Below are 23,934 nucleotides of genomic sequence, written 5' to 3'. Positions count from 1 at the left end.
TTATGGCATAGCCTATTCGTGCGAACTCACGATTTTGCCCAAAGTCGTTGGATATTTTCTTGGTTCCGTGTCGACGTATGGGTATATTTTATATACAGTTATATTCCTTATGTTTCACTACACAATGTTCTATAGTAAGCTTTTCTTTCCTTCCGTCTTTTGGCCATTCTCTCGTTCGCGAATGTTCTTACACTTTTCTCGAAACTAAAACACGTTCAATTTGTACATATAAGGTTCTATTGTACAGGGTGTTTTATTTCAAAGTAATATTTTAATTAAATGTTTAATTTAATATCGTATATAAATTTTGTTTTAATTATAAGAAAATATTTCATTTAAATAATATATATCATTTTGTAAATTTATTTTTTTATGTCAATATCCAAACGAATCTAAATGAATATTTTAACTTTGTTGACCATCATTCAAACAATAATTGATATTTTCTAACGATTTTGTTCTACAAATTTTTGGTTGTATTATTAAAAAAGAAAAGTGTAATATACATAGGAAATATTCAAGATTATCAGACGAAATAGGACACTGTGTATAATCACGCGAGTGCAAACAGTAACGTTGAAACATCAACGATAAATTGGATTTTGAAATGACCTGTACGTGAGTACTCAACCATACACGGAACGACGCCATATTGTTCGAGGTAAAACATAAATTGAAGCTTCCCTTTCTCTCTACGATTTACGAGAATTTTATTATTCTTCCAAAATCTTTCCACTAAACTATCGATTGTGGGACTAAGCCAGTCATATTTATTATCTTCCTTAATGAATTACGAATATTATGATACTTTTTCGTATTTTTTAAATTTTCATTCAAGTTTCACATTATTTCAATTGCGTAATTTGGTTTTAGGAAAATAATATATTTGAATTTGAGAAAAATATATTTAAAGAAATGTATAAATCATTAATCGTCACGCGATAACAAACTCTATCTCTTTTCTACGAAGTAGAAACTATCGTAAAATAACCGATCAAAAGGTCAGGAGAGAAAATATCTTTTTTAACGTACGACTAGAGAATTTTATCGAAGTGTCATTCGTTAACGTCAAAACTTAATACGTTTTTCGATGGAAGCAATAACTCCGCTCATTATACGTACGTACATTCTCCTCCGTTTAAAAGTAAAAAAAGAAAAAAAAAAAAAGAAAAAGAAAGAAAAAAAAGAAACGTCCATTTTATTTTCGATCTTCCGTTAATTTAAAATTAAATCTCGAATAACCGATAATATCCTTGTGATGTAAGTATCAATTGAAATGACAAGTAATCATCTAAGATGTTACTTGACATATATATTTCCATTTTATACAAGAAAAAAAAAATATAATATATATATTAATTATTTGTAATTATTAACGGTATAGTGCTGATATATTTTTATATTTAATAAAGAAAAGAAGAAAAAAAAAAGAAACAATTTTTAATTAACATCTTTTCAAATCATATTTTTCCATTAAGGAAACCATAGAAAAAAAAAATATGTTGAGAAAGTAACGTTAAAAATGATTAATTATTCATTTAATTGGATCTATTTGTAATATTTCAATCCGTTTGAGGAAAATTTAACAAAAGAAAATAATTTATAGAATAGAGCCTCTCTAATTAAATTGGTTTTAATTTTGTAAAAATGCAACAAGTATATAATATAACATTCTGGAGTGATTTTCAATGGGAATCTGGAAAGATAGTAGATAACAGATAGGAGATAACATTAACATAGGTTCGTTGAGGGAGGTGAGGAGAAATCGACAGTATTATGCGATCAATTCCCAATCCTATTTACGAGGATAATACAGATGGACGTTCGTACACCACTTTGTATCCTCGTATTATTAATAATTAACAGAATTTACGCACGGTCATTTGATGTGTCATTTCATTACGAGGGATTACAATTTCTCACCAAAGCGCATAATTTTGAGACTAACTAAACGTATCGTTCGTAATCAGTTTCCATATTCTTCGAATAAGATATTCCTTGCGCAATATCAAGAAATCTAATTACATGTAAACAAAAATTTATTTATTATTATTATTATTATTATTATTATTGTTAATTATACCTTTATTTTATTACCATAAGTATAATGTATAAACATGTTAACGAATCTTAGTTTTCATATTTATTAATTCATTAATTATTCAATAAATTATATACTTTTGATTATGATTATGATTTTGATTATGATCATTTATAATATTTCAATTGGTAATATAAGATAATACTAATAATAAGATATATAAGATAATAATAATAAATATATCGTCGAATATTCGTATTTATATGGGCTATAATACAGTTAAGTTAAAATTAAATAAAAACATTAAAAAACAAATTTTTCTGGAAATTTTGTTTATCGCAATGTAGAGTCAATGAAAAACAGATCAACTTTTGTTTAAAATATTTTCTTGTAAGGTTATCGCAAGTATTTGAAAAATCGTGACTAGAGTTATGTGGGACACCCTGTATATACACACAGATATAAAAGAAGAAGGCCAATCGAGCGATCTTTCGTAGGAGTTTGAAAAATAGTAAAAGATCGATCGAACCGGAAGTCGATACCCGTCGTTCGTCGTTGGAAGATATTTTTAATATCCGGCCAAAGCCTCTTCTGTCTCCCAATCCGTATCAGAAAGTCTGCCTGGTGCACGTTGAGGAAGTGGTTAGGGGATGAAAGGATACGTCCACGAGGGAAATGATTTTCGTATTGAAATCACGCAAAAATATGGAAAAAGAGTAGGATAAACGTGTCGAATGTCTTCCGATTTCTTTTTCCTACTTTCTTACTTTTATTTTTCATTTTTCTCTCTTTCCCTCTCTCTCTATCTCTCTATCTCTTCTTTTACCTTTCAAAATTTCGTCCCATTTATTATGACTTGTTATACGTCAGTATAATCTCTAGTTTTTTATTTATATATATATTCACGATACATTTATCTTTTCGTTTTTTTCCTCCCAATAAATATATACAAATTTAAGTTTACTATTAATAAAGTATTTATATATATATAAAATATTTTTATTAGTATATAGTATTAATATATTACAAGATATTCTATATAAAATTCCTCTGAAATATTTAGTAAAGTATATATATATAATACAATATTAACATGTTACAATATATATATATATCTATATATATATCAAAACTCGAGTTCGCAATGCCGAGGCAGCAATGGCGATTCGTCGACACACAATGGGCTCGTTCGAAGAACGCAGATTATTCTCCTAGAATCGTTTCCTCTTTACGATCGTTCTACCTAAACTCAACGTTTCATCGAAGAAAGACGAAAAATCGCGGCAAAGAAAACGTTCTCCGACTAAAGAACGAGCGAGCGAGAGAGAGAGAGAGAGAGAGATAGATAGAGTTTTACGGAAAAAGGAAAAGATAAAAATAGAGAAAGAGATAAAGAACAGATATAAAGAGAAATGAAAAGGAAATCAAGACTACCATCTTCTCTCTCTCTCTCTTCCTCTCTCTTCCTCTCTCTTCCTCTCTCCCTTCTTTTTTCATTCATTTTCTATCTTTATCTTTCGTTCATTTTCTTCCCTTCTGTTTCTATTTCTTTCTCTTTCTCTTTCTAAAGAACTTGTCATCTCCTTCCAACCAATATACTACCTTCTCTTTTTGTCGTAGGAAAGTACTATCCCTTTTACGAACCGTCTGTCGCATTCCCTACCCTCCCCCTCCAATCCCCACTTCCCCTTCTTTACCCTCCCTTTACACTTCATTCACCTCGGACTTTTTTCTCACTTCTTCGAAGATCTTTCTTCCACCGAGGGGGAGTTTCTCGTTATCGATAAAAAGAAAATGAGAAAGAAAAAGAAAGAGAGAGAGAGAGAGAGAGAGAGAGAGAGAGAGATAGTGGGATAAGGTATCCAACACTTCGATCGGATTTCTTTGTCATTGGTTCGTTCTTAATCGTCCACTTTTTCATGATTTTTATCGGCCATTTTCCGTACGAACGGGGAATATCGTTTCTTTCTTTCCCGTTGTCTCATAGGAGATACATAAGAAAGAAACAAAAAATAGAAAAAAGTAAAAGCAAGGAGAAGGAAACAGGACCGGTGGGTGGAGAAGGGTGAAAGGGGAAAGCAGGGGACGATATCGATGGTAAAAAGAAAAAAGAAAAAAAGGAGAACGAGTGGGAGAGAGAAGAAAAAGAAAAAGAACAAGAAATTGCTCGTCGTTTTTCAACACGAGTTCGACTTTACGAGCATCGTCATCGTTCGTCATTGTGATACGTCGAAGATGAACGAACGAATGAACGAATGAACGAACGTTTCATCAAGGATCTTCATGTGAGTTCCTCGTTGTCCATTGGATTTCTTCGAGCGTGAATAAAAAATGTGGGTTAGTTCATGTCGATGAGGAATGGTTACACCCTCCTTTCTCCCCATTTGCCTCTTTCCTACTTTCCTACTTTCCTCCGTTTCCCCCCTCATCTCTTCTTATTTCTTTTCTCTCTCTCTTTATTTTTATCTTAAAGTTGTTCGATTATTTTTTTTCCCTTTCACGTTGAGTTCATAACTACGACGATCATTAATGTTGATTTAAAATTTACGATTGATCGAACTTGTTTAGGGTTCGTTTTAATAAAACACTTTTTAAAAAAAAAAATAAAGAAATGAGAAGTAATGTCATTATCATATATATTATATTATGATTACGTGTCAAAATCTTTGCGTTAAGGGTTAAATAAATCATCGTATATTATTATTTAATAAATAAATATTTATTATTATTATTTAATAAGTGTCGTCGTTTATTTTAAATATAATAATAGAAATTAAATTCTTCGTGAAATAATTTCAAATGTGAAATATAATTATGAAATTTCGGAGGACCGAAAATTAATTTTAAAAAAATCGTACGAACAAAGAGAAAAGAAGATAATTCATAATAAAAACAATTTTGCTTTTCGTTCGGGGAACAATAGCAACTTCGTTTTGAATTCAGAATGAAATTCTAGCACTTACGAGAATCTATTTCTCTTATTTTCTTTCTCTCTCTCTTTCTCTCTTTCTCTCTTTCTTTCTCTCATTCTCTTTGTCTTACTTTTTTTTCTTTAGAAATTATTCGCGAAGTTACAACGAGAAAGAAAAGTTTGTTTCATTTTCATACACCATTTCCTTTTTTTTTCTTTTACTTTATGAATATTCAAAATGTTTTTTTTTCTTTTTTTATGAATTTTGAAGTGCGAATAATTTTAATTTCGCGATAAACAGAATCTGTGCGTGTTATTAAAGAAAAAAAAAAAAAAAATACGATGACAGTAAATTTCTGAACGTTCAAATAAATAATCAAATTATAAAATAAATTACTATGACTATATTATTAAATATTATTATTGTTGTTAATGTTATTATTATTATTATTATTATTATCAAACATATTCTATGTGTTCCCGTAGACGATATTATTAATGCAATAGTTTGGACAGAATCACCGATAATAAACTCTGATAGACGAGGAAAACCGAAACGTTCGAGCATGTGGGGAAACGAGGGAAACTGAAATTCACTGGAAACTGTAACACCGCAAACGATATTCGATATAATTTTGTGGATTCGTACTGCGGGCTTGCCTTAACCCAAATCGCATACCTACACCTTCCGTACCTTTGAGAAATTGACAAATTTTCCTTTGTGTCAAATGTATATTACTAAAATTATATTCAATTAACCTGCTTATATTGTTTCTATACAATTAAATAATATATAATAATTTTAATATTAATAAATAAGTAAAAATCCATGAAATATAATAAACATGTTTAATTACAGAGAGAATCTATCTTTTTTTATATTTAATAACGAACGAATTTGTTTAAAATTTAATCCTATTGAGAATAAATAATTATTAAATTCCCCTTTTCTTTTATCAATTTTAATATTATATCTTGTATATGAATCAACCTAATGGTAATTTTGGAAACGTTATTGAATATAGATTTTTGTTATCATCAATATGATGTATCGTAGAACAGGGGGGGGGAGGGGAGGGGAGTAAAATTTTAAATTGTAAATTAAGGGTAACTGGAATATTATATAATTTTAATGATATTGGTTGTTTAATTTTACCCATGGTATTTAAATTAAAGTATTTTTTCTTTAAATTTAAATTACCTAATATAGATAAGAGGTGATAAATTGTACGTTAATAAATATACCAAAAATAAATATAAATCTTAAATGGTAATTAACAAAAAAAAAAAGAAAAAAACCAAATGAATGTAACAAAAATGACATTTACTCGTAATAAGTTGATGTGCGTTTGATGTAAGAAGAAGTCTCTTGAAAAACACGGAACCTCGTAAGAAATTACGAGGGGCTCTCCACTCCCCCCCCTGTACTTCCCCCTGCCCCTTCCACTTTATTCGAGTCTTCATAAATTATACAGTAGAAGGCCGCATTTAAATTTCAATTATCCGTTATTACGGCAGTAACGTTGGAGTAAGTAGCAAGTCGAAAAAGAATACACGCGCCATCTTTCTTACCTTAACAACCATCCTTTTTTTTAACCTATCTACCTAGTCGAGAAGCAAGAAAAAAAAAAAGAAAAAGAAAAAGTAAACGTGTTTTATGGTATCGTAAGTTATCCCTGTTGAATCTTTCAACTTATTACTTGAAATCGTATCACCTATCGCTATCCTAAATGTTTTCATTTATTTATTCATTGGGATCGTTAGAAAGTTTTGATCGGTTTAGAAAAAAAAAAAAGGAGAAAAGAAAGTATAACAAATTTTTAAAGGGAAATTAATATATTTTCAAATTGGTATGAACTTTCAAGGCAATCCAATGCACGTACGTTTAAAATTTCTTTACTTTCGTTTTATAATTATTCTGATTTTATGATAAATATTGTAAAATATATAAAAATAAAAAAAAATATTATAAAATATGTAATATAATATAAATATATAATATTAAAAAAAAAAAAAAGAGAAATTAATACGTATACATCAGAATAATAAGATTCTTCTTAAATATTTAATAAAGCATGCAAATGATTATAAGATTCTCATCCGTTATTAAATATTTGAATAGAATTTGTATTCATTTCCTATCGATTATCTTATTTGAATTCAAAATTTCTCTTCAATAATATCATCCTACATAGATCCTTTTTGTTACTTTGATTAATTGGATTCGTTTAAAATCGAATATTTAGATCGAGTTAAGTAACATTTGTGGTGTTCATTAAAGGGGTTTCAATTTATATATTTGTCTTTATGATCAATTGAATTCAATTACATTAATTTTTAATTTTCGTCGCAATGTTCATGGCTCAATATATTCGTGTTACTTTGTTAATACGTTTAATTTATTTTATTGTCGATGTTCAATTAATATCTAATTGTATTAATATAATAAATGTATTATAATAATATTCATATTTGAAAATTGATATGATATATATAAAGTGTGTTTAAATTAAATATTATTTTATAAACATTTACAGTGTTCGTTTTACATTAATTAAACATTGATGATCAATTAAATGACATATCATTAACACGTTAAAAGTTCAACGTTAATCTTCAATGTAAACTTTATTTAATTAACACGTTTCACTTTGTTGAATTATTAAGAACCCATTTAATTAACATGTAATTAGAGGGTCAGTAAAGAGTAGCAAGTAAGTTAACGACGCTGATGATTAATGTCTTAAGTTACTTCTGTTTCTTCTTGTTTGAAGTCTTCAAAAAACGGTAAGACGTAGACGTGTGTAACAAGTTTCTTTAATAATATTCCACAATATTCATTTGAAATTATATCCTTGTTTATAATTAATATCATATTATATAAACATTTTTTCTAATATTTACAGTATTAATGTATATTTTTTTTTTTAAATTATATTTATAAAGTATAATCATTAATGTAAATTAACAATTATACAAAATAATGAATTATATTAATATTTTTTTCTAGAATATACACGTAATTTGATTGAATCAACATTTTCATTACCACGAATATAAATTACAAAAGCTTTGTTCAAACAAATTTTTACACGTTGTAATTTTTTATTATTATATTAAACATTTTCTTTGTGTTAGTAAGAAAAAAAAACAAAAAAAACACGTTATAAAATTCAGCAATTTCATTATATTTCATTTATTCAAGAATTTTTGTGTGTGTTACATTATATTATACCTCATCTATCGTTAGCAAGTTCAAATATTATTCTTTGCAATTCATTCGTCGTTCGAAAGTTTTCTTCACTTTTTTTTTTTTCTTTCAACACAGAAACGTGAAGGGAGAGAGAAAGAGAGAGAGAGAGAGAGAGAGAGAGGGAGAGACGATTGCACCGAGATTGAAGAAGCGTTGAGAGAAAAAAAATGGAGGAAAAAATATGATAAAAAAAAATAAAATAAAAAAGAAAATAAAAAAAGGAAAAGAAAATATAGCGGAACGTACGATTCTTGCTCAGTAATATCTCGTCGTTATATTCCAACGTAGCGAACGTTAAGAAATACAGGATAGAGAAAGAAAGGAATACAGAATAATGAAAGAAAGAATCATATGTTCAAACGAGAAAAAGGAATTTCGTATTACAAATATTCTCGTATTTTTGCAATATTCGGATGCTAAGAAAAAAAAGAAAAAATTCATCCTGTATATACTTGAATGATTAATTGATACTTCAGATATTTGAAATAGATATACGTAATCTCTGAAAGCTTTTGTAAATGTCTTCCTTCGAGTACGCGCAATCAGAATAATCGGCTTATAACCTTAGATCGAAAATAAGCATAAAATTAATTCCCAAGCGTATGAAAACTGAACGTTGTTAGGAACAACAATTTCTATTCGAAAGATATTGCAGCAAGTTAGATAAATATAAAAGTAAAATAAAGATATATATATATAATAGAGAATATTTCGACAATTATTGTTTTTAAAAATATATCTAAAACTCTGTGTTTCAATATATCATTAATAATATTTAAACCAAAATATTCCATCGTTATATTTGTTCATTCATATTCAAGATTATGTTTTCAATGATTAGAACAAGTAAAACAGGGAGTACAAAAATCTAATAAAAAAAGAATTACTAACAATTATTCCATTAACTTATCACCGTTGGTATAATCATTACACTTTTAAACTTATTTTGACGTTATATGAATACCTATATGAATTAGTCATAGTAACAGTGTCCGAATATTTTTGAAATTAACTGTATATCTATCACCGTCAATAATATTGAGTATTTTCACTTACACTATTAAACTTATTTTGACGTTATATGAATATTTATATGAATAGTTATATGAATAGTTATATGAATTAGTCATAGTAACAGTATCCGAATATTTTTGAAATAAACTGTATATCTATCACCGTCAATAATATTGAGTATTTTCACTTACACTATTAAACTTATTTTGACGTTATATGAATATTTATATGAATAGTTATATGAATAGTTATATGAATTAGTCATAGTAACAGTATCCGAATATTTTTGAAATTAACTGTATATCTATAACAGTCAATAATATTGAGTATTTTCACTGACATTATTAAACTTATTTTGATGTTATATGAATATTTATATGAATAGTTATATGAATTAGTCATAGTAACAGTATCCGTATAATTTTGAAATAAACTGTATATCTATCAGCGTCAAAATATTGAGTATTTTCACTTACACTATTAAACTTATTTTGACGTTACATGAATAGTTATATGAATAGTTATATGAATAGTTATATGAATTAGTCATAGTAACAGTATTCGAATATTTTTAAAATCAACTGTATATCTATCACCGTCAAAAATATTGAGTATTTTCACTTACACTATTAAACTTATTTTGACGTTATATGAATATTTATATGAATAGTTATATGAATTAGTCATAGTAACAGTATCCGTATAATTTTGAAATTAACTGTATATCTATCACCGTCAATAATATTGAGTATTTTCACTTACATTATTAAACTTATTTTGACGTTATATGAATAGTTATATGAATAGTTATATGAATAGTTATATGAATTAGTCATAGTAACAGTATCCGAATATTTTTGAAATAAACTGTATATCTAACTCTTTAACTCTCTCTCTCTCTCTCTTCTCTCTCTTGATGGTGGCTTTTGAGAAGAGCTAGTTGGAGAACATTGATATTCGACGAACGGGCTTGCAATCGAAACACTATTCCGCGGAAGTGCGAGAAGGGCGGAAAGAGAGATAGAAATATAGATAGAGATAGATGTAAAGGTAGACACAAAATAAGAGAGAAAGAGAGAGAGAGAGAGAATGGTCTATGGGGTACGTTTATGGTCGATCGATTCGAACAACGCGTTGTCCCGTCCGTTGGGAGTCGATCGGTTTCGCGGCCGATCGCACGATGAATGTGGAATAAATGGCGGAGGGTTAGCTTGGTGAAACCCTCTGCCCCTCCCCTAACCTTTTCCCGTTACCCTCCCTCCTTCCTTGATAAGCCTACATTCGCGTTCAGACCATTAAATCCACTGCCAGACTAATGGAGAACAAATTCCTCGAGAAAGAGGAATATATAACGAAAATCGGTTTCAATTCTATGCACATCGATAGATCGATCGATCGATCGATCGATTCCGCTCGAAGGAGAAATGTTTAAGCTATTATTTGTTTTTAAAAAATGGAAAAATTATAATTGAATAAAGGGGGATGAGTTTTGGAATGAAAAGATCTATCTATCACCGTGTATCACTGATTATTCATGAATCTTTACGTTTTGTAAGAATATAAAAAATATTCTATAGCATGGTTATCATTGGTTGAAAAAGAAAAAGAAAATTGATATACCCTAGCTTCGTTAATTACGAATATTCAAATTTGTTTTTATTGGTTAAATATAAATATTATACATAAATTTAATTTTATATTTATTTTAATAATATATTATACTTGTGTATATAATACTACCACCATTACCACCACCACTACCACCGTAATTTAATTTACAAAAAAATGATAATCCATAAATAAGATTCGAATGAGAGACATGTTTCTGTAACTTTACTTTTGTATTGTTTCTGTATTCCTTGTATGATCTTAAAGAGGTTCCTCCCCTCACCCCCATATATTACTAAACACCCTTCCGTATATACGTTATTATTATGCGTATAAATGGGGTTTGATTAATTTTCAGAGGAGTACTGCCAACGTTTCTGGGGATTGATTTCGATGAATGTAACGTAGATTAAGATGCAAGCTACCCTTTGCAAGAAATACCCTATTGCACTCTCTCGTCGTATCACGAGAGACGAGGAGCAATAGTATGAAGAGCAAGAGAGCAAGAGAGAGAGAGAGAGGGAAGAGGGGTTGAAGAGGAGTTAGAGGGGTGGTAGCTCGGAAATGGGGGCTCGGGGTACGGGGTATATATCCGTAGAGTTATGGCCGGTATGAAACCCATAGCAAATGATGCAGGACTACGTGACCAGCGTGTAAAGCTCTCGTTTCAACCCCTTACTACTCTACTTCACCCTCTGGGGTAGCTGCAATCAGCAACGTGCGCTGCCCAGTACTGAAATAAATTTAATAAAAAAGCCGTGTTCGCCTAGGTACACGACGTTACCCATCTCTATCAAGTTAAATAATAAGAAAAAAAAAAGAAATTATTTTTTGCCTTCTTTCGTTTGGTTTTTTTTATTTTTTTTTTTTTATTTTTGGGGGGCAGGGGATTCTTTTCCTCGAAAACTAAAGAGTCGTTCCAAAGTTTTTTTCTATGGTTTTTCTTTATAATTCTTTTCTTTTTCCTGCCAATCATCTTCCTTACTCTTTTCATGGTCGTCTTTTTTTTTTTATGTATATAATTCGGTTCAATTATTCTCTTTTTTTGTTTTTCTCTTTCCTTTCTTCGCTACGATGAATTTTATACGAATTTTATTCATTTATTTATTATCGAGAATTGATAGAATTATATTTGATTTGTTTCATTTATAAACGAATAACACCGAGCAAAATTTCAACAGAAAAAATTACTTTTGAAAATATTAGATTTAATAATTATCGAACAATATACGTATACTACACATATAACACATAGAATTTTCAAATAATTATTAATATCTCCATATATTGATCGTTTAAATGAATCTAAAAAAGAAAAAAACATTAAAAAAATTATCAATAAGAAATAATTACACAAAATAATGCAATGGAAGTTCTGCTGCGTTCGTCAAAGTAACGATAACTATTTTAAAAGAAAGAAAAAGTAAAATAGGAGGTGGTTATGAAGGCGAGGGTGGTGGTAGAATGAAAGTGAGGTTAACAATCCCCCATAAAATTTGGTGTCTTTGCCGATAGAGGAGGGTAGAGCTTTTAGAACGAGAAACGTGGGAAATCTAGAATCTAGTTTCAACTATGAAACAAACACAAAGCGTGTATATGTATATACGAACACGTACACATCCAAACGTACACATATATACACATATATACAAAGGTTGGTTGCTTAGACCAACATCTTGCCAGTCCTATTACGTGAAATTTAATGGAGAACGCGCCGTCACGTGGCTGTGAGAATAGAACCGACACAGAATTCTGATTGTATTCTATCCATGGTGATCCAATATGTCTCCCATAACGTTCTATATATATATATAGTCTATATCTTTGTTTCTGTTTAACTCACTCACTCACTCACTAACTCTCTCTCTCTCTCTCTCTTTCTCTTTTACTGTTCGTATGTTCGTTCGTTCGTACATTTGTTCATTCATTTTCTATGCACAAGGACATATTTGTTAGCACTCGTGCACACCACCACCTTCGATCCCATTCCAACGAACGACATTTCAACAGATCACACTACCAATCCCCTTGATTGAATACATCAGTATTCATCAGCAGGTAGAATATCCAAAGGCTCGCACGATGTTTGCTTCCTACGAAACTATTTATGCATTCTATTTTTGCATTATTTTTATTTTTCTCTTTAATACGAATCTTTCATCTTTTTCTACTATTTTTACTGTATTTTTTTGGTTTATTATTATTCTTTTTTTAAAGAATCGTTTTTCTTTTGACGATAGATACGAGATGCGGTGTATTCGTTTTTAATTATTATTAAATTATTAATAAAGTTAGGGAAAATCTAATGGGGAGTGATTTTGTTCCGAGCGTCTGGAAAAACGACACCATGAAGTTTGTCGGTATTTACGATGCGCGGGCATAGCAATTTCAATTATACGGCATGAAGTTGTCTTCTTTTCTTCTTCCCCCCTTTTTCTCAAGCGGGTCACCCATCCAAATACTAATCGTACGCAGCGCTGCTTTACTTAAATGATCGAAGCGAGAACTAATGCTGTAACCGCGCCATGACTGTTGATGCGTGAAGTAATTCGATATATCTCTCTTATATTTAGTGTGGACTGATATCTATATATTGCTATTTTCTTTTCTTTTTTTTATTCTTTCTTATATATATATATAATAATTATTTTTTTTTTAAGTTAATTTTTTTCTTTGAAGTTTTTTGTTGAAGTTATTTTTGAGGTTATTGAGGTTATGTTCATTTTGGTACGGCAAAGAAGTATAACTTCTTACGTGCGTACATAAGTACACACACCAGTTATTATACTATATTTTTACTATATTTTTACTATATTTTATAATTTTTTAATTTATTTCTTGATTGTTTTTGATATAAGAATGTTATTATTATATTTATTTATATCGTAAGAAAATAAATTGACGATTTTTCTTTCTGTTTTCTTTATCGAATTATATTTCTTCTACAATTATGCGCAAACTGTGTTAAATTGTTATAACAATAAAAAAAATTTTTTAGTTTATATTATATAAACATTAATATCGACATTGATTCGAAAGTCAAAATTGTTTTTTTTACTTATTCAAATAATTCGCTTAAATAATGAACAAAATTACATATTTGTAATTAAAACATTATTACGAATCTTCATCTTAAATGAAGAAAATAAATGATATTCAATGTAAGTTATATTTAATTCTAAATTTAAAAATCCATTGTACAATCATTAGTATCCTAGAAGATTTAAATATTAAAAAACTATCCTGTAAAAAATGATAATTGTATATTCATAAATCGTAACGCATTAACACGATTTCAACTACCCAGTAGCTTGTACAAAATTAAACCCTCGTTCAATCTCTATTCTTGACTTCAAACCGGAAAAAGAATTTTTAACGAGAAGTAGAAAAATGTGAAGTACAAGAAGAAGAAGAAGAAGAAGTAGCAAGGAATAAAGAAAAAAAGAACAAAAAAAAAAGAAGGAAAATAAGAAAAACGTACAAAGTCAAAGCCAAGGAAATCCTTATAAACCTCGTAGGGAAAATTCATGGTAAGGAATCTTTAAATAAGTCGCGGCGAGTAAAGCTAGAGGTTTCTGCTTTACCAGAGGGTGAAAAGGAGGAACGGAAAGGAGGAGGAGGAGAGGGAGGAGAGGGAGGGGAGAAAAGGGGGAAAGAAAAAAACGATAGGGAAAAAAGATAAGTAGAAACGAGGCGAAGATTTTTACATCGAATCTCTCTTGATATTGAATATTTTAAATCCTTCTTTCGTCCGGCACAACCTGTGTTCCATTTTCCCCACCTCCCCCCCCACCCTTCCCTCTTTCCTTACTTCTTTTTCGTAATTTTTTTATTTTCTTTACATCTCTCAGAGACGACCAACCCATGCAAGCTCGAACTTAGTCTCTTGGTGGCACATAAAAGGAAATTTTACGAGGCAAACAATTCAACGTGGGAGAACAGGAAACTCGAAAAAGTAAAAAAGAAAGAGAGAGAGAGAGAGAGAGAGAAAGAGGGGAAAAGGAGTGGAAGGGGGAGAAAGAAAGATGAAGAATGGCGATGACGTTTTCAGAGACGAGCTTTTCACGAGGAAAAAGAAGAATAACTCGCCGTGCGATGTTTCTTCTTCTTCTTCTTCTTCTTTTTCTTCTTTAACTTTTTATATTTTGTTTTTTTTTCTTCTTCTTCTTCTTCTTTTTCTTCTTTAACTTTTTTATTTTTGTTTTTTCTTCTTCTTCTTCTTCTTCTTCTTCTTCTTCTTCTTCTTCTTCTTCTTCATGGCCGATGCAAAATCCTTTTTACAGAATTTCCGTCGAATGAACGAAGACGCTCGGCGGTCCGTAAACAAAAATCATCCAACACCATCCCCCACGTTTCTTTCCTTTGAAGTTGTACACACTGTATATATATATATATATATATATATATATATATATGTTTTCAAGTAGAGGGTGATTTTAAAATAAATCGCTGAGATTGTACTTTTAAATATTCACATGTTAGATCTTAATATATATATATTATTATTATTAATATTATAATTATTATTTATTTATTTATTTATTTATTTAATAATATTTTATTGACTCTAGAGCCTAGGCTCCCTAAAGGCCATTAATTACAGTATAGTACAACGTAATGTATAGATAAAACAAAACGGAAATGAAAATTATGTAATTATTATTAAACTTATCATTATATTAGTAGTAACGCACAGTAAGTAGATAAATGTAAAAAGAAAATAGTAAATAATAAATAAAAGTATAATGGTTCTATAATAGTAGTATAGTAGTATTGGTTCAAAGCAATAAACATATATTAATAATGTATATATTATTATTAATATTAATATATATATATATATATATATTAAGCATATAGGTATAATATAATACTAGTAGGTGAAAAATATATTTAATTAGAATACGAGTGATTATTACAAATCAAAAAAGGGAAAAAAATGTATATTTGTGATTTTTAAATAAGGAAAGAAAAAGAAAATTCCTATAAATATGAAACATTGTAAAATATAAAATAAAACACATTGTAAAATAAAATAAAAAAAGGAAAAAAAGAAAACAAATAATTCGTATCAATATGAAACATCGTAAAAATATTATTCGCGTTTTACAAGAGTATCACCCTGTATATGAAAAAAAAAATCTGTGTATCTCCGTACGTCTCCCAGACGCCGTAAATTGAAATTACGTCGCCGACGCATCTTCCTCTCCGTCGAGTATAAGTGCAACGAAAGAGGTAAGAAATATAAGAAGAATGAAAATAAGACAAAGAGGAAAAATAAAAAGGAAAAAAGATGGAAATAATTCTCGTGATTAGTGTTCCTTCTTCTTCGGTATGGTGCATCACCGTTGTGAAGAATGAAAGAACACGTTGTTGAATAAACGATGCCCACCACTCGAGAGGTGAAACGAAACCTCTTGTTTTCTCTATTTTATTTCTGTTTTCTTCCTTTTTTTCCTTTTTTTCCTTTTTTCCTTTTTTTTTACTTTTCTTCTTTCATTTTTCCTCTCTTCCTGGTTGATTAGAATCGTTCATGCGAATGAACAATTTCGTTCCTTCCGTTCATCTTGTTAAGTGAAATTTGTTTGTTTCGTTTTTTTTATCGTTTATTTCAGTTTTTTAATTGAAAATATTTATATTTCTCATCTAACGCATCTTTTTAAGTATTATTATTTTGATTTGTCTAATTTTTAAATATTTTTTTCATGTCAAAGTATAATAATTTATTTGAAATTAATTGTCTTAATGTAATATAATTATTGTGTGTGTGTTTAATATATAATTTATATTTGATATTTTTGAGAAATTTAAACAGATCTATTAAAAATGTCATTATATAATTGTTTATTAAATTTCTCCACAAACAAATTTCATTATAATTGAATATTTAATCTAAAAACATTTTTTTTAATAAAAAACGTACTCTCGAGTTACATCACCTCCTTTTTTTTCTTTTTTTATTTAATAATATATCAAAAATTGACGTTTAAAGTAAGAATTTCAGAATTTCACTCGAAATTCGATAATACTCGTTGGTCTTTTGCGAGAAACCGACGAATGGAAGACGAGCAAAATGGGGTGGGGGTGGTGGTGGATGGACCGAATGGGAGAAGTAAAAAGAGGGGTGAGAAAGAGATGAAAGAAAAAGGTGGGAGAGGAAGGGGAGAGGAAAGGGTGGAAGGAAGGGGGATTATGGAACGGGAAGAAGAAGTTGGATTTTCTAGTCAAGTGCTCGCGGGAAATTTTGAAAGAAGGTAAGAACGGAGAAATATTCCAAGAGCCAAAAAGGAAAGCAACCTGCCGCTTGCACTTTCGCACGATGAAAAGGCGTGCGTTCGTTCTCATGCATTACACGGGTGGTGGGTGATGGTGGTGATGGTGGTGATGGTGGTGGTAGTGGTGGGGGATTTATCGTTTGCACGATGAATTTCCTTTACGCGTGACTACACCACCATAGAGACGCGTAAAAGGTGCTGATGCGCATCCCGACTACATCTTATCGTATTTTCGAGATAAAAATAATAAAAGAAGGAGAAGAGAAGAAGAAGAAGAAGGAAAAAAAATATAATGAAAATATATTACGACGTTCTCAACTATGTCGAGAAATTTTCTTTCCTTTTCTTTTCTTTTCTTTTCTTTTCTTTTTTTTTTTTTTTATCAAATAATATTCGACACTTCATTTATTCGATTTATCTTATACGTTACTATATTTGTTTTTATATATTTTTAATAATTAAGATATTACGCAGATTTGTGTTGTTTATAGTGATATTACGTAGTTATTTGTAACATGAAATTCTCGTAACATCACACACACACACACACACACACACACCAAATACGTATCATATTCATGAATTCAATGTATCAATGGGATTCGAATTACTCAAAGAATCTTGACAGATAAAGTCTCTTCCCAGAGTATTCCCATAATTTCCATGCAATACGATAGAAACATTTTGTGATTGATAATCGATCATTGCTATGCTTGAAGCATCGTTGAAACTGGAAAATCGTTTCACGCGTATCCCATAATCTACATTTACACTGATAATCGATATGCCAGCTCGCTTTACGTGTTAATAGAATATAACAATAAAATATATTGCAAGATATAACAATTAAATATATACGAAAATAAAATTAATTAACGATTAACAAATAAGTAACACTGTAATTAAATATTCTCATTATTCGTGTATTTACAACTATCGTTAACAAATCTAAACGCATTATTATAAACAATAAAATATATTACAAGATATAACAATTAAATATATACGAAAAAAAAATTAATTAATGATTAACAAATAAGTAACACTATAATTAAATATTCTCATTATTCATGTATATACAACTCTCGTTAACAAATCTAAACGCATTATTAATAACAATAAAATCTATTACAAAATATAACAATTAAATATATACGAAAACAAAATTAATTAACGATTAACAAATAAGTAACACTATAATTAAATATTCTCATTATTCGTGTATTTACAATTATCGTTAACAAATCTAAACGCATTATTACTTCGTTGAAATCTTTTAGCAATGATTAAAAGAAAAAAAAAAAAAAAAAAAAAGAAAACAAGATAAAAGGAAACTTCGAACGATATTTCATTTCTCTAAATCGTAGTATAATTTGAGAACAAAGTGGAGTGTACGCGGAAAATGACGTAAGTCACGAAAAGATAGCGAACCTTTTGAATTTACGATGTATACTACCCCCTCCCTCCCGCCCCTTTAACGATACCCGATCTCTACACGTACATACTATACACGTATATTACACCCATTAGTAGTATGTTAACGAGAGTAGAAAATTAGCGAGAGGGAGTCTAGACGATCGTTCTGTAAAATGCGTTGGGGTGTAATCGTAGTCGATTGTATTTACAAACGAAAGCTGAAGGGAGGATAAAAGTGGGAGTTGAGAAGGTGGGAAGGATGTTAAGAATATAGGAAGGGGTATATAAGCGGGGTGCGGGGGTGGGGGAGTAATTGAACACAATGAAAGAGGTGGTTAATTACGACAACAGTCTTGAAAATGAAATTCACGATTAAATGAATCTTTTAATATAGGATAATAGTTTATAGATAAAAACTGGTGTGTGTACTTATGTACGTACGTAAGAGTTATATTTCTTTGCCGTACCAAACGAACATAACCTCAATAACCTCAAAAATAACTTAAAAAAAAAAGAAAGGAAACATATTTTTAATCGATCGATATATTACATATTAAGAAAGAATACAAAACAAAAAATATCAAAATATAGATATCAGTCATACTAAATATAAGAGAGATATATCGAATTATTTATGCGTCAACCCGCCATGGCGCTGTGATAGCATTTTCCCGCTCGATCATTTAAGTAAGCAGCGCTGAGTACGATTAGTTTTGGATGGGTGACCCGCTTGAGAAAAAAAGGGGGGAAGAAGAAGAGAAGACACTTCATGCCGTAAACTAGAAATCGTTTTGCCGCGGCGTCAAAATACCGACAAACTTCATGGTGTCGTTTTTCCAGACGCTCGGAACAAAATCACTCCCCATTAGATTTTCCCTAACGCGCCCAAAAGAAGTATAACTTCATAATAGACAAAATATTGTAGATAGTAAAATACTTAGTATGAGATAGATAGTATATAGATAGTATAGATTTACAAAGTGCTTTTTACAATGAGAAAAGACTTTATTCTGTTGTAATATAGCGTGATATCGTGTATCCTGCGATCTAACGTTCCAACAAAAGCGAAATCTCGCGAGTGAAAGAAACGAAAGAGAGGATGCTTAAAGAATCCACGAGAAATCCGGGGAAAATGAGGAAAAGGAAGAGGAAGAAAATTGGTGGGTGGGTGGGTGGAAGGAGGGGAGGGGAAGGGAAGGGTCGGTGTGGTTGAAGTAATGGGTGGTATAGAAACGATCTTGAGGGATCGTAAATCGGAAAAATGTGAAAGGAGAATGAAAAGAATCAGCGTTTCGTGTTTACGGATGAGAAAATCCTGGGATAGTAGCAGGATACTATCGAGATATCTGTCGTTGGGAATAATCGATTATCGAAACGCGGATGGAATCTATTTATTTTTTACTTTCTTTTTTTTCTTTTTTTATTACATATTACAAGTATGGTATATATTTGTAGTATCTTTGTATATATATTTTGTTTATTTAATTTTTTAATATATATACTTTTCGTTACTTTACAAGCTTTGTTATCTATTCGTTTATATATTATTATTATTATTAACATTTTTTATTAAATCATAATCAACATATATACCAAAGAATCGATTTGAATAGCTATTAATAATAATTAATTGTTCGTTCAATAATTTATTCGTTAAACGCAATAAATTTATTCGACAATATAATGTGATATAATATAATAAAAATAAAACTAATATATTTTCATCTCTCTTAATAAGCTTGTGTTGACAAATATTTGTTTACATTGGACGAAATATAAAGAAGCGTCTAACGAAAAATCAATTTGATCGTCATGATCGTTAGAAACTTAATAAAAAAAAAAAAAAAATGTTCGACAAAAAGTACGCTGAAGAAAATAAGATCTATTCTGTAACATCGAAGATGATGGTTACCTTAATCCAGACCTTTTTAAAACGAGCTCATCATCTCATCATCTCTCTCTCTCTCTCACTTTTCTTCTTCAGCTAGTAGTAACAGTAATAGTAGTAGTAGGTACCTTTGAACAGACAGTGTTCATTAACTAGGTGTACCTCGTCCGATGAAGACAACGATGAAGGAGTGAAGAAGTATAAGAAGTATAAAAAGAAAAAAGAAAGAGGGAAAAAAGGAGTGAGAGTGAGAAAGAAAAAAAATGTAGTAAAGAGTAAGAAAGAATGAATGAATGAATGAAAGAAAGAAAGAAAGAAACTAAAAAGAGTTGACGTAGGAAACTAACAGTCCCTTTGAAAGAACTCGAGCGAGTGGCTACTGGGTGGGCGGGGAGGGGGAAAGGTGCAAGGAGGTGGGTTGATGCGCCTGACGGAAAAGCCTGGTGGTGATGGTGATGGTGATGGTGGTGGTGGTTGGATGAGGACTGAGGTACAAACTGACTGCTGCTTCCAGAGGTAGAAGAGGAGAAAGAGAGAGAGAGAGAGAGAGAAAGGATGCGGGAGAGAAGAAGTTGACGCAGCGGAACACATGGCTGTTCCTCTAAGCTCCTGCTGCTGGCTGTTAATTGGCATGAATTACGTCTTTTACGCCGCAACGACACGTACCACGCGAATAGTAAGGGTCTCCAGCTGCTTGCTTCTTGCTTGCTGCTTGCTTGCTTTTGCTTGGGCTAGGGTAACTAACCGAGGGTGGGTGCCCTGAAAAACGACAGCTCAAGAGTAAACGGGGGTTCAGAGGGTAAGGATCAGAAGTTGGAACTTAAGGCACAACAACGTGTCGACGCTGTATACTTCCACTAACCCCCCACCCCCCACCCCACCTCCTGTCCCTTTCTCTCTCTCTCTCTCTCTCTCTCTTTCTATGGTTCTATACCTTTTTTGTCTTCTTCTTTCTTAAGCAAAAGCTTAATGCTAACCCCCAGTCACGCGTAACCTGACGACTCACGGATTCTTCCTTCTAAGCAGTCACGAGTAAAATGCTTTTCCAAATCGGTGATGTTATTATAAAAGGGGGGGAAGGTTAGGATCGATAATCGGATTTTTTTAGGGTTTTGCCATATCGCCAAGTTGTTTCTGATTTTCATCGAGTTTTTGTGTTTTCGTTTCGATTTGATTCTATCTCGCAGATTATTTGGTATCTTTTGTATTGAATGATTTTTCTACATTCTAAATTATATATACAATAATATATATATAATATAATTCTATGTATAATATAATTTTTTTTTTGAGAACTATATATGCGGAAAATAAATGACGGTTGGTTTTCTCTCAATTGTTTTGTTTTTTTGTAATTTTAAATCGTTCGATAAAAAAGCTCGGTGATGTTATTATAAAAGGGTTGGGAAGGTAGGATCGATAATAGGATTTTTTTTAGGTTTGCCATATCGCCAAGTTGTTTCTGAATTTTCATCTAGTTTTTGTTGTTTTCGTTTCGATTTATCTATCTCGCAGATTAGGTATATTTTGTATTGAAATGATTTTTCTAAATTCTAAATTATATTATACAATAATTATTATATATAATATATTATGATTCTAGATATATAATTTTTTTTTGAGAATATATAGGTGAGAAAATAAATGAACGGTATGGTTTTCTCTCGATTGTTTTTTTTTTTTTTTGTTAATTTTAAATCGTTCGATAAAAAAGCTCGATCGTTTAATTCACGCGGGGAGGAAGAAAAAAAAGAACGGAAGAACTAAAGAAATTTAAATAAGGAAGCAGAAAAAAAAAGAAAGGCAACGTTGGTATATTTTATCTACTAATTTAAATATACGAGCTTTACCGTTAAAACGTGCGTCTTATTTTAATCACTAAAATGAAGAATGAAAATATTACGGAGATTCTCACGAATATTAATCCATAATTGGAAAAATAAACAGACGGAGAAATATATGTTGGTAAAATAGCATAAAGAGAGATACTACTGACAGAAGAAACACCTTTCTTTTCTTTCCTTTTCTTCTTCTTTTTCTTTTTCCTTTTCTTCTTCTTCTTTTTTGTTTCTCATTATTAATTAACCCCATAATTTATTTTTCACGAGATAAAGTTTCAAACGAGTTATTTGATCTGTTTAATCTCGTTGAGATTCATTTGATAGTGGTTTTATATATGTAATATTAAATCACGTGTACGAATAATTAAGTAATTTAATGAGTATGTATAAATTATATATTATATATACTTATATAAGATAATGTGATTATCGCTGAACGTGTTAACGTCATTTTTCGTTGAAAATTAACGAAAGAACTATTATCCTATTTAAAAAAAAAAAAACACTCAATTTATTCTAAAAATACCTAAACGAAAAAAAATTATAACGAAGCAGTTAATTGAATGAGACTAAGAACGATATTGAAATGCAATAAATAGGAACTATTTGAGTCACCTAAAAAGAAACAAACAAAAGCAAAAAAAATGAGAGAAAGAGAAAGAAAAAGAACATATTTTCAAAATATTCAGAAAACTTTCAAAACGACGATGAATTTTCCAAGAATTATCTATAATAATCAAGAGCCGAGTAAAAAGATGGGGTTGCAGGGTAGGGGAAGGGGTGGGGACGTATGAACGAAACGAGCACGCGGCTCTCGATTTGCACAAATTCTGTGCAAAAGCGTAGGACATTATAATCACAAGCAATTAATTCCTGCGGTGGTGGTGCCGCCATAGCTGCCGTTTTGAAAACCCTCCGCAACCCCTAAAAACCTCCCTCACGATCTCCCGGCCCATCCCATTGGTCGGTCGGTTGGTCGTTGCTAATTTATAATTCATAATTCATAATTTTCGAACGTTCGTGCGAGTCCGGAAAGGTCGGGGATGAGATTACAAATCGACGTCATTGTACCCAGAGTGGGGGTAGTGATGGTAGGGGTGGGGGAAGGGGTGGTATGCATGTATGTAACATCGTTTCTTCATTAAATTTACGTTATTTTTTCTTTTTTTTTGCAGTCATCTTGTCATTTAAAGTGACGTTACAATTACAAAACGTAAATATGAGCTTGGAGACTCGTGGATAAAATTTCTTAAAAAAAAAAAGAAAAAGAAGACAAAACTGATACGAATTTAGAAAATCTTTTACTAACGTTCGTCGAGAATTACTGAAATACTTGATAGAATAGTAACCGGATACGAGATGTTGTTGGTTGTATTTAAGTATTACCTTTTTTTTTTCCCTTTTGTCGGGACGTTATGGTGGTCCCCTTTTTTCGAATGCCATAGAAAAGAGCTCGTTTTATAACGCTGGCCGAGTGCGTCATTAAAACGACCATACTGTTAATCCGTAAATATTCTCAGGGGTAATATACCTTCGTAAAGTGTTTTTCACGACTACGATACGGTCGTTAGAAAAGTACAGCCATTTTACGGAGAATCTAACATGAACGAGAGTAGGAGGAGGAGGAGGAGGAGGAGGAGGAGGTTACTTTTTCGATCCTTTTCAAATGGAAAGGATCTCTTTCTCT

The 23,934-nt window shown here is 30.6% G+C and overlaps 1 protein-coding gene across 2 annotated transcripts in view; it reads right to left on the bottom strand.

The window, feature by feature from the left end:
- The window catches only part of LOC122513800 (beta-1-syntrophin), a 413,509-nt gene that overhangs the window by 141,093 nt on the left and 248,482 nt on the right, over positions 1-23,934 (bottom strand). The window lies entirely within an intron of this gene.

This window comes from Polistes fuscatus, unplaced genomic scaffold, assembly GCF_010416935.1.
Source record: "Polistes fuscatus isolate 324 unplaced genomic scaffold, CU_Pfus_HIC Scaffold13, whole genome shotgun sequence".
In the NCBI taxonomy this organism is placed as follows: domain Eukaryota; kingdom Metazoa; phylum Arthropoda; class Insecta; order Hymenoptera; family Vespidae; genus Polistes; species Polistes fuscatus.
The sequence above is the reverse complement of the archived record's forward strand: the minus strand, read 5'-3'. Positions and strand labels throughout refer to the sequence as shown.